The sequence below is a fragment of the Glycine soja genome, chromosome 7 (assembly GCF_004193775.1).
Source record: "Glycine soja cultivar W05 chromosome 7, ASM419377v2, whole genome shotgun sequence".
Lineage (NCBI taxonomy): Eukaryota > Viridiplantae > Streptophyta > Magnoliopsida > Fabales > Fabaceae > Glycine > Glycine soja.
This window is the reverse complement of record NC_041008.1, coordinates 12966774-12980665: the sequence shown is the minus strand read 5'-3', so window position 1 is coordinate 12980665 and position 13892 is coordinate 12966774. Positions and strand designations below refer to the sequence as shown.

The window sequence follows — 13892 nt, the reverse complement described above, 5'->3', positions numbered from 1 at the left end:
TTTTCAAGTGTGATTGGGTTGATATAAACAGGGGTTGCAAAATTGATAACTTCAGTATGACATTAGTGAATTTCAATTATTTGCAACTTACAGGAAATGATATATGTGATGATCCATTTGTTTTTGCATCTCAAGCTAAGAAAGTATTCTATGTGGAGAATAAAACACAAAATGGTTGGCTTGTTGTTGTGCATGCTAAAATCAGAGATGTATATGATATGGGTGATGAGCAATCCAATGACACAGATCGAGGGAATGAACAAGTCTTACAAGAGATAAATCATAATGATTTGATCAGAGCAAAAGCCGATGATAGTGATGTTATCATTGAAGTTACAATACCTATGGAGAACATTTTACCACATGACAAGGATGATAATTATATAGATGATGATGAGAGCGATGCAGACTTCTTTTGATTTGTTTTTATTTGTTCTATTTGAACATTTGGTTATATTTTGAGTATACATGTATTGAACATTTTGTCACATTTATATACTCTTATTCCTTTCTTTAGTTTTTTGTTCTTATTATTCATTACTCTTGTGTTTATTTTTTGTTATGTATAAAAATCACTCACAATATAATGATGTTATCCGTTTTTTTATCAAAATTTGTTTCGTTGTTTCCTCAATAGTTTGATTCTTGGTGATTGGAGATTGGTGAAAAAATAGCTTCCAAGCAATCTAAATTCGCATTTTAGGTAATTACTTTATTCTTCTTTTATTTTTTGGCATAGTGTTTAAAAAAATCATAGTCAATAATATAGTTATATCTAATTTTTATTTTATTTTATTTTTTGGATTGGTTTATTCAACATACTATGGGAAAGCGTAGAAAGTTGAATATCATTCAAAATGATGGTCAATCACAAGCAAAAGAGCAATCAATTGAAAGCTCTACTGAAGTGAACCAAAATAGCAACTCTATAATTGAAGAAAATGCACAATTTGAAGGAGGTATAAAGATTTTATTAACTTAATTTCTTTATTTTATATTAAATTATTTATAACACAATTGTTTATTAACTAAATCAACAATCACAAACAGAACAACACATACAAGAAGATAGTCATGTTCAGTCTCATACTTCTCTTGAAAGTGCAAGTGAAAGTTCAACTAAAGGTATTTATACACATATGCTTTTTTGGGTTAGAATTATATGTACAATTCTGTTTGAGTTGAATATCTTTTAGGATACGATAAGATTAAATTTACTAGTGAGTTTATTTTTTCCATATAGTTCAAATTTGTGTGTGTGTGTGTTTGATAAATGTCATATCCATGAATGATTTAGGTAAAAAGAAAACCAAAGGTTATACACATATGCTAGATGTGTGGGACTTGCCAAATGGAGAATTCATACTTGTTGAAGTAGATCATTGGGGTAATCCTATGGGTTGGGAAGGGAAAACTCTATTGAATGCAATTGGGAGCTTGGTAAGGAGACACCAATATGCTCCTATCAATTTTCTGAGCTGGAAAGACATGCCTAAGGACTATATTACTGACATGGTTGAATTAATTCAGGTCTGGTATAAAACTTTATAAGTGTTGTTTCATCTTGCTTCTTGTAAAATTTTATGTCTTCTAATGTCTAACAAAATGATCTTTTTTGTTTGTTAATGATACTCATAATAGAGTAAGTTTCGATTTGTTCCTGAATTAACTGAACAAACAAAGAAAATATTGATTGATGACATAAGTCTGAAATGGAGGCAATTTAAATATGAACTGAAATCAAAAGAATATGATGAGAGCAAAACTAAGGAGGAAATGATTGCTCACATCCCAGATCCAAGGGTTGATCCTTCTCAATATCGTGATTTAGTACATTATTGGTGTTATGAGAAAGGACAGGTATACATGACAATGTCACCAACCTTTTGCTAACATAAAAATTATATATTATATGTTTATTTTTATTATTGACTTTTTATATTTGTTGGTTATAGAAAATAAGCAACATCAACAAAAGGAGCCGCTCAAAATATGAGGACTTGCATTGCATGGGAACCAATAATCTTCCAAGACGGATTCATGAGATGGTTTGTCTTTTTTATATTTTTTATTATTAAATTGCTTAATACAAATAGGATGATTGATTTTCTTAACTAATGTTTGACAACAAAGGCTAAGGGAGTGCAACCTTCTAGGGCAGAAATTTATATTGACACTCGAACTCGAAAAGATGGAAGCATTGTTACTGAAAAGGATGCTATTGTAATTGTAAGAATTTTAACTTTTATTTCAATACTTTTTCTTTGTTTTGCTCAATTTTCTAATAGAAGGTTATGGGGTGAGGGGGAGTAACTAATGTGGAGATGAGTTTTGTTTAGTGATATTGAAGTATTCAAGATATTGATGTATGATAATAATTTATAAGGTGTATTTATGTAGGATGAACTAAAAAAGAAAATGGTTGAAGCAGAGAGTTCGCAAAATTTACAAAGCACCCAAGATTCTACTAATTGGACAAATGATATATATTCAAAAGTCAAAGGACCTGAAAAAAGAGGACGTGTGCGTTGTCTTGGCAAGCTTCCACATCAAGCAAGTTCATCTCAAAGCTCTTATGCAAACAATAGAATTCAAAAGTTGGAGAATTTGCTTGGAAACCTTGTAGTTGTGCTTAAAGTACGATTTGCAGAAGATCCACAAATTAATCAAGTCTTAAAAGCTATAGATCAAAACATTCTTCACAAATTAATCCACAAAAGAGGTATGAATTTATAATTCTACTTATTCAATGATTTAACTATGATATGATACTTTACAAAGAAAAAACATTCTTTTAATTTAGGTACCTACAAATGGTTCTACCAGTAAAGATCATCAAACTACAAACAATCTTAACTAGAGGTGATTTGAAATATAGATGGTAATGAAGATGCGAGCCGGTGACAAAATGTTATTTCAGGAACATGATTTAGATGGTAATGAAGATGTGAGCCAGCGACAAAATGTTCAAGTGTTTGGTTTTTACTTTGTCTATTTGTCCAGCAACTCGAATTAACTCTTTTATACATTTAGAAATTTAGAAACTTGTTACATTTTAGTGATGATTCCCTCCATGTAAAGAGGGTCATGGTGCACCAAAAATATACTCTTAGGAATGACTATGAACATGGTACTAAAAAACAAGGCAAAGTGAATTGGAAAATTTTCTATAGCACTACTAATGCTAGATCATTTCACAATGACAATGGATCAAGGGCTGCAATATGTTAAAAAGCACACAATCTAGTTACAATAATCACAAATTAGGCTAACAAAAATTTAATTGTATGTAGCAGATTGTTGTAACTTTTCAAAGGCCATGTTGCAGTAGATCTCATACTTTGTGCAGCATAATAATAAGCTCTTGTATATTTAATTAAAAATTATAATCAACAAAGAGTGTAATTAGGAACTAGTTTTATTATTATTATATGACATTTACCTACAGAAGACCGTAGGTACAAGTAAATTGACTTTTACCTACAATTAGAGATTATAGGTATAAATTAATATCTTTTACCTACACATTTGAAATAGTAGGTGTTACCTATAGTGATAGTTAAATTTAACTGTAGGTACCGTAGGTCAAACCTATAGTGACAGACTATTAGTTGTCACTATATACCCCTCAAAGTTGACGCAAAAAACGTCTGTAGGACAAAGTTCTTTATACATCTACCTATGGATTTTGGACTTCTAGTGATAGATTTTGACTGTAGGTAAAAGTCATTTTCCTTGTAGGTACTAAACTATGTGTACTTCAAGTTATAGGAAAAAGATAAAGAACACATCTCTTGAATAATGACACTGCAACACCATTTGAAGTAGTAGTATTCTTGTCCTCAACAACCTGTTTGAAGTGCAAGCCAATTATATTTATTGCTTATATATGTTTCAATAACTTCATACTGACAATAGAATAATAATAACTTAAACCAGACAACAAAGGCAAGCAAGACTTGCTTTGTAAATTGTGATTTAAACTTTATGGAACCAAAATTGATGTGAAACTTTGGCTAAGATTAATCATATATATATATATATATATATATATATATATATATATATGTATATATATATTTGAAAATTTCTTATTTCCATCATTCATCGGTACATTTTAATGGATATGCCAATTGACACTAAGACGCTCAATTTTTATTTAAGTTGGCAAATTGCTTGAGCTATGTGTTATAATAATCAGTATACTGTATACCTTTGTTTGCATCATTAACTTTGTTATAATAATCAGTATCCTTATTTCTAACTTTGTTTGCATCATTAATTAGATTCAGACTAAGCAATATAAATATTCTAAATATACGCCACTTAACATGGTATGGAAAAAGAAAGCAAATGCCATGATTTATTAATAATTGAGACTGAAAAACTGTTGGCTGAAGCATGGACGATGATATAATTTCTATAATTAAGGACCTAGGATCTACCCTTATATTATTTAAGAGTTCTGAACGTGAATTAGGGATCTATTTCATTAATGTTGAGTTAATTTCTCACATATTGCAATTTGCAAAAGTTTGGTCATTTCCATGGGTATTGGTTAACAGATTGCTGGATATTGGATATATCTAACAATGTGTTCAGGGCACCTAACATCCCCCCCACCCGGTGCACATAATAATTATAATAAACAATGATCTCTTTGGCTCCCTAGCTAACTCAACTCGTGTCCTTTTTAGATTTTACGTGCTTGTATATTTTGTCGAAATATAAAACCCATTAAATTAAAGCTTGTTATATTATTCCAATCTAAACTATGTAGCCGCCTCTCAGGTGGCAATCATTCCAAATTGTAGTATTTTGGCAGCTGTCGGCCAGAAAAGGGCAAGTACTCCTGGAGTTAGTGCCACCCTTTTTGATGCGTTGGCTAAGGTCAGGATTCTGGAAACTATGGTTTATGTTAGTATTATGATACTTATTGTTGTGCATTTGTTTTGCACTTTATTTCAGTCATGTATTTATTTGAATGAGATGTCTTTTGCATAGATGAATTAGAAATAACTTTTTATGGATGTCAAAACTAATAAATTTAATCTTATACTTTTTATAGTGATTAGGGTCAAATATATAATGGATGCCAAAACTAATAAATTTAATCCTATACGAGTTTCTTTTACCAATCCTATACGAGTTATTGTATAAATAACATACCTTTTATGCTAATTATTAATTTACACAAAATTCTCCTTATTTAGAGCTTATCTAAATGTGCGTGCTGTAGGCATTATGCAAACTAATAAAGATGCAAACTATTGTTTAATCTATCACAATAAAAGATAAACAATAGAATCCTACACAACCTTTTTTTCAGATATCTCTTTCAATCTTTCCTATATAAAAAATAAAAAATAGAGCAATAATATGAACTAATTAAGATGAAATTATGCAAACTACTTAGAAAATGTACATCCATCAAACTTGAATGTGACATTGAATTAACGAATGCTTTGGCTTCTACTCTCCTCTTTTCGTTTACAATACGTTGGTGTATATATATATATATATATATATATATATATTGATTTGTGTGTAGTCAAAATCAAAATTGTTATTAAAATTGAAAACAGGCGAACATAAATGTGCGTGCTGTAGCACAAGGTTGTTCTGAGTACAACATTACCATAGTTGTTAAGCGATAGGATTCTATAAAGGCTTTACGGGCTGTTCATTCCAGATTTTTTCTCTCAAGAACCACAATAGCAATGGCCATTATTGGGCCTAGCTTAATTGGAAGCACACTGCTTGACCAGCTATGCCATCAGGTCAGTGAACTTTTTGTAGATAATTTTGCATCTTCCTGCATTTTTTTGGGATATAATATAGTAACCTACATGTATTTATAATTAATTAGTCGCTATATATTTTGACCTCTATTTTTGCACAAAATTAAATTAGTCTTTTTCTTCCACAAATTTTCACCTGCAGGATATCATACCCAAGAATGAAATTTAATGAGGACAGTCTCCTACATGTTTGTTTTGTGTTTTTAGTTTTTAATAATAAAGTACTTTCATATGTTGTTAAGTAATTTGGTATCGTAAAACATGACCTTATGCTAGCATAGCCACTTAAATAGGACACTTGAAATGATGAAGTAACACTAGTTCTCATACATATATTCATCCAACATGACTAGGGTTTCTTGGTCCATTTTAAAATGTCAACACCCTTGAAGGTTTCTTGAGGTTCATCCCGAATTTTTGTAATATGCAGGCTGCAAATCTGAAAGAAGAATTTAACATTGATTAGCGTGTAATGGGCATCATGGGTTCAAAGTTAATGCTCCTTGATGATGATACATAATTCAAATTATTCAGTTTTTATTAATTCAACATCAAATAGTTGACATCATATTTGAGACCGTATACATAATAACTGATCCCAAAGAAAAACAACTCTACCCATAAGGATATGATTTACCCCAGAAGCTCATGAGCATTCAGTTCCAATACAATATAGCAGCATACTACAATCATTTAATCAACAATTAAGGCTCAAGCTCTGTAAGTATCTGAGCATAAACCAACTTTCACATGAGCCATATCATATGTCTAATTCAGTTTGTTTTTGTTTCTGAAGAAGGAAATTTCACTGATGATAGAGATGGTTGTCTATGCTCTATTGATCACATTGTTTTGGTTCTCATTCAATTACGATGAATTATAATTTCTGATTTCAGGGGCATAAACTTAGATAAATGAAGAGAACTTCGACAAGAAAAAGGAGAAGTGGCTAATTTAGAAATTTTTTTTCAACATGTGCACGGAAATCATTTCATACCAAACACTGTGTTAGTGGACTGCACAGCCGACTCCATCATTGCAAGCAATTACGAGGACTGGCTGCGCAAAGGAATACATGTGATCACCCCCAATAAGAAGGCAAATTCAGGACCACTTTATGAGGTAAAATGAAATAAAACGATCCACCTTTTATGGAATAGACAACTTTTTTGTTTTGTAATGTAACTCGTGTGTGTATTATCCACTTTTGCGGCTTTCTTACCTTCACTCTGCATTCATGGCCAGTATTTGAGATTAAGAGCTCTTCAGAGGCAATCATACACACATTACTTCTATGAAGCTACTGTTGGGGCTGGTCTTCCAATTATCAGCACTTTACGTGGCCTTCTTGAGACTGGTGACAGAATATTGGAAATTGAAGGTATCTTCAGGTTCATTTTGAAACTATTTTTCTGTCTCATTTTGTGAATTAGACAACCTCACATCTCAGAATTTTGATTTTTGTTTTTACACTCAGTCTTCCTCATGAAGTTTTTTCTCTCCAAGGAGAAAAGTAAAATGAAAGAACATCTCTTCATGGATCACGGATGTCTTTAGGGCTTTAGGTTTTGTTCATTTGATGTTATGCTTACAATCCTAAGGTACTGCCTCTAATTTTGTAGTGGGACTTTGAGTTACATCTTTAATAACTTCAAAGATGGTCGGGCTTTTAGTGAGGTGGTAGCTGAAGCAAGGGATGAAGGGTATACCGAGCCCGATCCAAGGGATAACTTGTCTGGAATTGATGTTGCTAGAAAGGTACAATGTATATCTGCAACATTTTATTGTAATGTCTATAAAGTATAAAGTGCCTTCTTGTCTTCTCGAGGTTGATATCTCATAAGTTTCGATAGAGATGCTTAGATTTTGAATTATGCATAGGGATGTAATTAAATTGAACCAAAATCATCATGTGGATGGTTTTTTTAAGTTTGATTTGTTCAAATTAAATTTTGAGGCTCAAAATTATGCATGAGCTACATTTCAAATTTGCTTTACGTATGTATTATGTAATGTTATCATGTATTTGGTTTGAAGCTCAATTTTGACTAGTTAAAATTTAGAGATTCTGAAAATCATTGAAATATTCAAAAGACACAAGTTCAATAAAACAATAATATTTTAAACAATCTCAAGTGTCTTGCTAATAATTGACTTTAAGTAGATAACTTTTGGTTCATGACCTTGAACTAATATTATTTTTATGCATGAAAGTTTTTTTATGCTTAATTAACTCAATCCTCTTTAATTTGGTTGTGATTATTAAGTGAAATTAAAATTCTTGTGGTTCAAAAGGTGATAATTCTTGCAAGGGAATCAGGTTTGAAGCTAGAGCTTTCTGATATTCCCGTTGAAAATCTTGTGCCAGAACCATTAAGAGTAGGAATCAATTTCTATTAATTATACAGTTCTTAGTTTTATTGTGTACTATTATTACACTTAGGAGGAATATTTTGATGATTTCTTGTAGGGTAGTTCATCAGCTGAAGAGTTTATGCAACAACTGCCAAAATTTGACGAGGAATTAACAGAGATATTAAAAGATGCAGAGAGTTCTGGAGAAGTGAGTAACTAGACATTATTCTGGAATCCTGATTAAACTACTATAGGAAAAAAATAGCTACATTAATTGCTTCATCCACATGATCTAATCAAAATTATTTAATAAAAGAGTTATAAACTTCTTTGTCTTTGATAAAAAGAAAATAAGGCCAGCTACATGTTCAAAACTGTTTAGTTTAAAACTTTTAATGTTTGAAAGAAATTCAAAGTGGGATAATATATTAGGTGTGGCATTTTGAAAAGTTGGGAGCTTATATATATTTGGTTTAGTCATCTTTTATGACATGAAAAACATAATGATCGACTTTTGTTGAGTTTGGAGAATAGAGCAATTCTTGCATGAACACGCCTAATTAGAAACTCAAAATAGCATTGAAAATTTATAATAACTCAAAAGAAATTAAAGGCTTTGTTATTATCATTTCTCATAATGGCATTTTTTTCACTACATAATAGTAGTATTAGTTTATGTTTAGGTTTTTGAAGAGCATGTTATGTTATGTTTTAAGGTCTTGAGATACTTGGGAGTGGTGGATGTGAGTAATGAAAAAGGAGTGGTAGAACTGAGAAGATACAAGAAGGATCATCCCTTTGCACAATTATCTGGATCAGATAATATTATTGCATTCACAACAAGAAGGTATAGAAACCAGCCTCTGATAGTTCGTGGACCTGGAGCTGGTGCCCAAGTCACAGCTGGTGGAAAATTCAACGACATTTTACGACTTGCCTCTTATCTTGGTGCTCCATCATAGATGCAACCATGTATTCTCTCCTTTGCTTATTCTCTTGTAACTTTTAATTAAATAAACCACTATAATAAATAATTAGGATTTTAAATAAGCATTACATTTAAATTAAAGTTAGTTTAACAAATTTTGCACTATTTTCAATTTTAAAATTATTCAAAAATAATATCTATTATTTTTTATATGTAGAAAAAAGAAGGAATGGTAATAGTAATAAGAGTTAATTATATGTTTGTCAGTAATTCACTTTCTTCCTTATTAGTGTTTTTATTCTTATATATTTTTTCTGTTTTAGTTTTAACCCGATTATCAAGTAACATAATTGATGATAAAATAATTAGGTTGAACCTAGTAATTTGTTCCAATACGTAGATTCTAGAGCATAGATTATCTATTCATGGCATGTGTAATGGAGCACACAACATGTCTTTTGTCACTAATGCACCTATCTGGTCAGTGTATATATCCTGCCACATTTTCTTTATGGTTCTGGATTCAGATTGTTTTTCCTGGGTCATGTTGATATAGCTTTTTAATAATTATGTGCTTGTTTAGAATATAGCTTTGTGTCCTTGCATATCATTTCAGGCTTACACTTGCACTTATGTTTTCTTCATTTCTTTTCTAGGATTAGGATACTTTTAATTTTGAGCAACCACACAATTGTGTTATACATATGACTAGCTGTAATAATTTTATTTCAATAACAAATTTGCAGGTGTAATAATTAGGATACGTATAATTATGCATAATGATTTCAGTTGTATCGCATAATTTTTATAGTATATTAATTTCATTGTAGAATTTTGACCGAAGTAGTATAATTTCATTGCTGAATTAAGTCTCATATGAGACCTTAAGTATAATTATATTTTCACATATAGTTACTACCATTATTGAACAGAAAGCACAAAAAAATTAATAATTCTACATCGGTTAATCACAAAAACAATGTAGAAAGTATTTCATTCAACATCAGTTATAAGCAAAAACCGATGTAGAATGCTGACATCTACGACAGTTGTCTCAAGAAACGATGTAGAAAGTACCCATTCTACATCGGTTATTAGCAAAAACCAATGTAGAATGGTATAGTATACTACTACTGTGCACAAAGACATGATATAGAAGAACCGCCATTCTACATCGGTTATAAGAACCACTACTAAAAAAACAGCTTTCTACATCGCCCAATTAACATCGGTTATAGCTAAAACCGATGTTAACGAAAGCGCGGTGACATTTTTGTAAATAAGTAGACTTAGTTAACATCGGTTTTTCCAAAACCGATGTTAGTATGTCGCTGTTAACATCGGTTTTGTAAAAACCGATGTTATATATCGAGTCGATGTTAACATCGGTTTTATTATAACTGATGTTACGTAGTTGATGTTAACATCAGTTATTTTTAAAAAACCGATGTTGTTATCATTATATATTAAACTTCTGAAATTGCACAACCCGCGCGCTTGAACCCTATCGTTCTTCTTCTTTCTCCTTGCGCTTTAACCTTATCGTTCTTCTTCTTTCTCCTTGTGTCAAAGTCGCCTGTGCTTCTGTGACTGCAACCACATTGTGGAGATCGTGTTTGTGGAGATTGTCTTTGCCACTTATCCATTGAGGTACATCCTTTCATTTTAACATTAGGCGTTCGTCATTTTAACCCAGGGCGTTATTGTTTTTTCTCTTTCTCTGTTGTATGTTAATGATGAAAATCCATTGTTCAATGGTCTGTCTCTGTTGTGATGTTTCGAAACCCTAGTTAGGCACAAAGGGTTAATCGTAACTGAATGTGTAGTGATTTAGGACCATATGTAACTGCCTTAAGTAGTTATTGCAGAATAAATTATGGAGTAACAGAAGGGGGGGTTAGGTAGTTTTTAGTGGGTTTTCAGGAAGGGAGAGATGAGGCTGTCAAATTTACATAGAGGGTTTCAGGGACAAAGCTTTGATTTACACAGAGGGTTTTAGGGACAAAGCTTTGATTTACATATTGAATTTCATCCAAATTTTTGACAAGTCATTGTTACTTCCATGAATATTGATATTGTATCATGCTTAATTATATGCATTTGCTTATTCTGATCATTGTGTGTTGTGTGATTATTTCTTCCATGTAGGTACATGATTCCTATTTGTTGTGAGAGTGAAATGATGGGCAGCAGCACCAACTGAGGTGAGTTTATATTTCCTTTTTTCTGTCTTTATCTTTGTTAGTTTGTTATATATTTTTTATTTTATATGTTTGAGTTTTAAATGTGTAAAAAATAGAAATAGAAAGGTCTGTTGATTGCTTAGGAATTCCTTGTTGTTTCATGGCATTCCTTTTGAACCTCAAAAGGTGTTGGATGATGCCTTAATTCTACCTTGGTCCTGGCTAAAATGTGGAAAGAAAGGTTTCAATACATCATTTAACCATTGGTCTACCAATCTTATGATGGCCTTTGGTTAAATTTCGGATTATATGTATTGGGGTCCTTGTGCTGGGTTATTGTTGGGTTTGTTTTGCTTTTTGGAAGGTGACACTTTTGTGTCTTGTATCTTTTATTTTTAGTACCTATGGTACTGTTCTGTTTAATATTTTTTTTTTTGAACTACAAAGATAATTTATATTGATAATTAGAAGTACCAGTGGTACTACAGATTACAAAGAGAAATTACATCAGAAAATAGCCATATAGGCTCCCAACAAAATACAACATATAAAACCAGCCCTTCCTAATAGTGTTAAATAAATACTAAAGACATTGTTGAGGCATCTTTGAGTACAAATCTGGAAATTGATCTTTGAGTGGAATTCTATCCTCAGCCCTTCCTATAGTATAATTGTTTTTTTTTTCTTCTTAAAATTTGAACCGGCGCTATCATTCTTTGAATGCCATCATCTACCTTTAATGATTCATATCTAAATTGGTCCCTGTTTAATTAAATTAATTAGTTATTGCTTTAGTTTGACTGGATAGAAGTATAATATGTATTCTTAAAAAATTATCCATGAGATGTTTGATAGAATGACTGAAAAAGGCTTTAAATACACTCTTAGTATAATGTCCTTTGAGAGTCAATGTATCACCATGAAGTGAGAGTCATATTGTTGATAAAAGGCTTTAAATACACCGTGGCTAATTTCTGTATGGTTTTTTTAGGGCTATCATTTACTACTGCTAATTGGCGTTGTTGTGGAAGCGCTTTGATTATATCTTTGAATCCTCAAAGTCAGGTATTTATATATTTCCTGAGACAAAATAAACAGCTTAGAACTTTAAATTAGAAACATAACACACAGAGACACACACACACTCATGACACACACACACACACACACTCATCATACAAACACACACACACACACACACACACAAAAGTTTGATAACAAATTTGTTCAATTATACATGCAGAAATTTCTTCAATTGTAACTTATTAGGTGTGACAAGGTAGTTGGCCTCTTCATAAGGTACTTATCTAAATTTAACTTAAATTCTACTGGAGTGGTGATGACCTACTAATATTAGTGAAAACAAATTTGCCAAGTCTACATAAGTTAATTTGTTCAGAGTTGTTTATTCCTATTTTAAGTTTTGAAATATGCTTGCATGATTGTATTTGTATGAGGATTATATTGTTTTTTATATAAATTATGGCAAGCTGAACAGTAGTGAGTATAATGTTGGTATTTTAGGGGCAGTATACTTATTTTTGTTTTTTTTTAATATTTTTTTTATCAGCAAAGATAATTTTTTTTTTTGCTCAGCAAAAATAGATATGTATTAGATAGATGAAAGAGTACCAGAGGTACTGTGAGTACAAATATATTTTGAACATAGCTGGTACACAAGATGAATTAAGTACCAGCTACAACCCCTAACTTAAGTACATATGTGCTGCACCTCTTGGAAGAGGTCTCAGCCAGTAGATTCCCTTTCTAATTACATAAAGGCATCTGCCAGATTAGAGGACCACTCTATAGAAACCTAAGAAAAGTACAAAACAAGCAGCCAAAATTGTATCCTCTACTAGTACAGAAAAGCTTGTCTAATACTACTGCACCAGAGATTAAAATGTTCTGTGAAGCCTTTCTCAAAGTTCCTAAGCCAGGTCCAAAGAATGAAAATTGCATCTTCCTCACTGTCCCTGCAAAATTGGCATGACGTGTCAGCAACCTGCACTTGCCTCCGCTGCAAACTCTGTCTTGTCGGAAGTCTATTTCTAATTAGTCTTCGTGCAAAGATTGCTATTTTTCTTGGAACCTTTATGCTCCATAATTTGACAAAACATTCCTGGGTTATTGCTGCTGCTCCTCCCATTATTACCTTATAGGCATTGTTTGTTGTATACTGATTTGTAGGGTCAGCAGTCCATTCCCACACATCAGGTCCATGTTGTTGAATGGCCATATCCTGAACCTCATTGAGAAAAACACCAGTCGTATCAATTTCATTATCAAAACAATGGCCTTCTCCAAATAAAGCTCCACTCCCACCCATTGTCTTTGTGACTTCCCATCTGTTGGATGTAGTGATGTGTTGTAATGAGATTTAATGCAGCCTAAGGATGCTGCATTAAACTTAGACAGAGTCTTGATTCAAGCTTCCGCACACACACACACAGAAACTAGCTTCTCCATTCAAAAAGGTGTCTTCTCCATTCAAGCTTCCATTCCCAAACATTTGCAGACTGACATCCCATATCTTGAATAAGCTTCTGCTGTTGACAGGATATGTTATACAATCTGGGATATTTCTCCCTTAAAGGTTCCTGTTCCATGAGCCAGTAGTCCCAT

At 32.0% G+C, this 13892-nt stretch overlaps 1 pseudogene; it reads left to right on the top strand.

The window, feature by feature from the left end:
• The first annotated feature begins 823 nt into the window (after window positions 1–823).
• On the top strand, window positions 824–9118 carry LOC114420378 (annotated as a pseudogene).
• Window positions 9119–13892: the final 4774 nt, after the last annotated feature.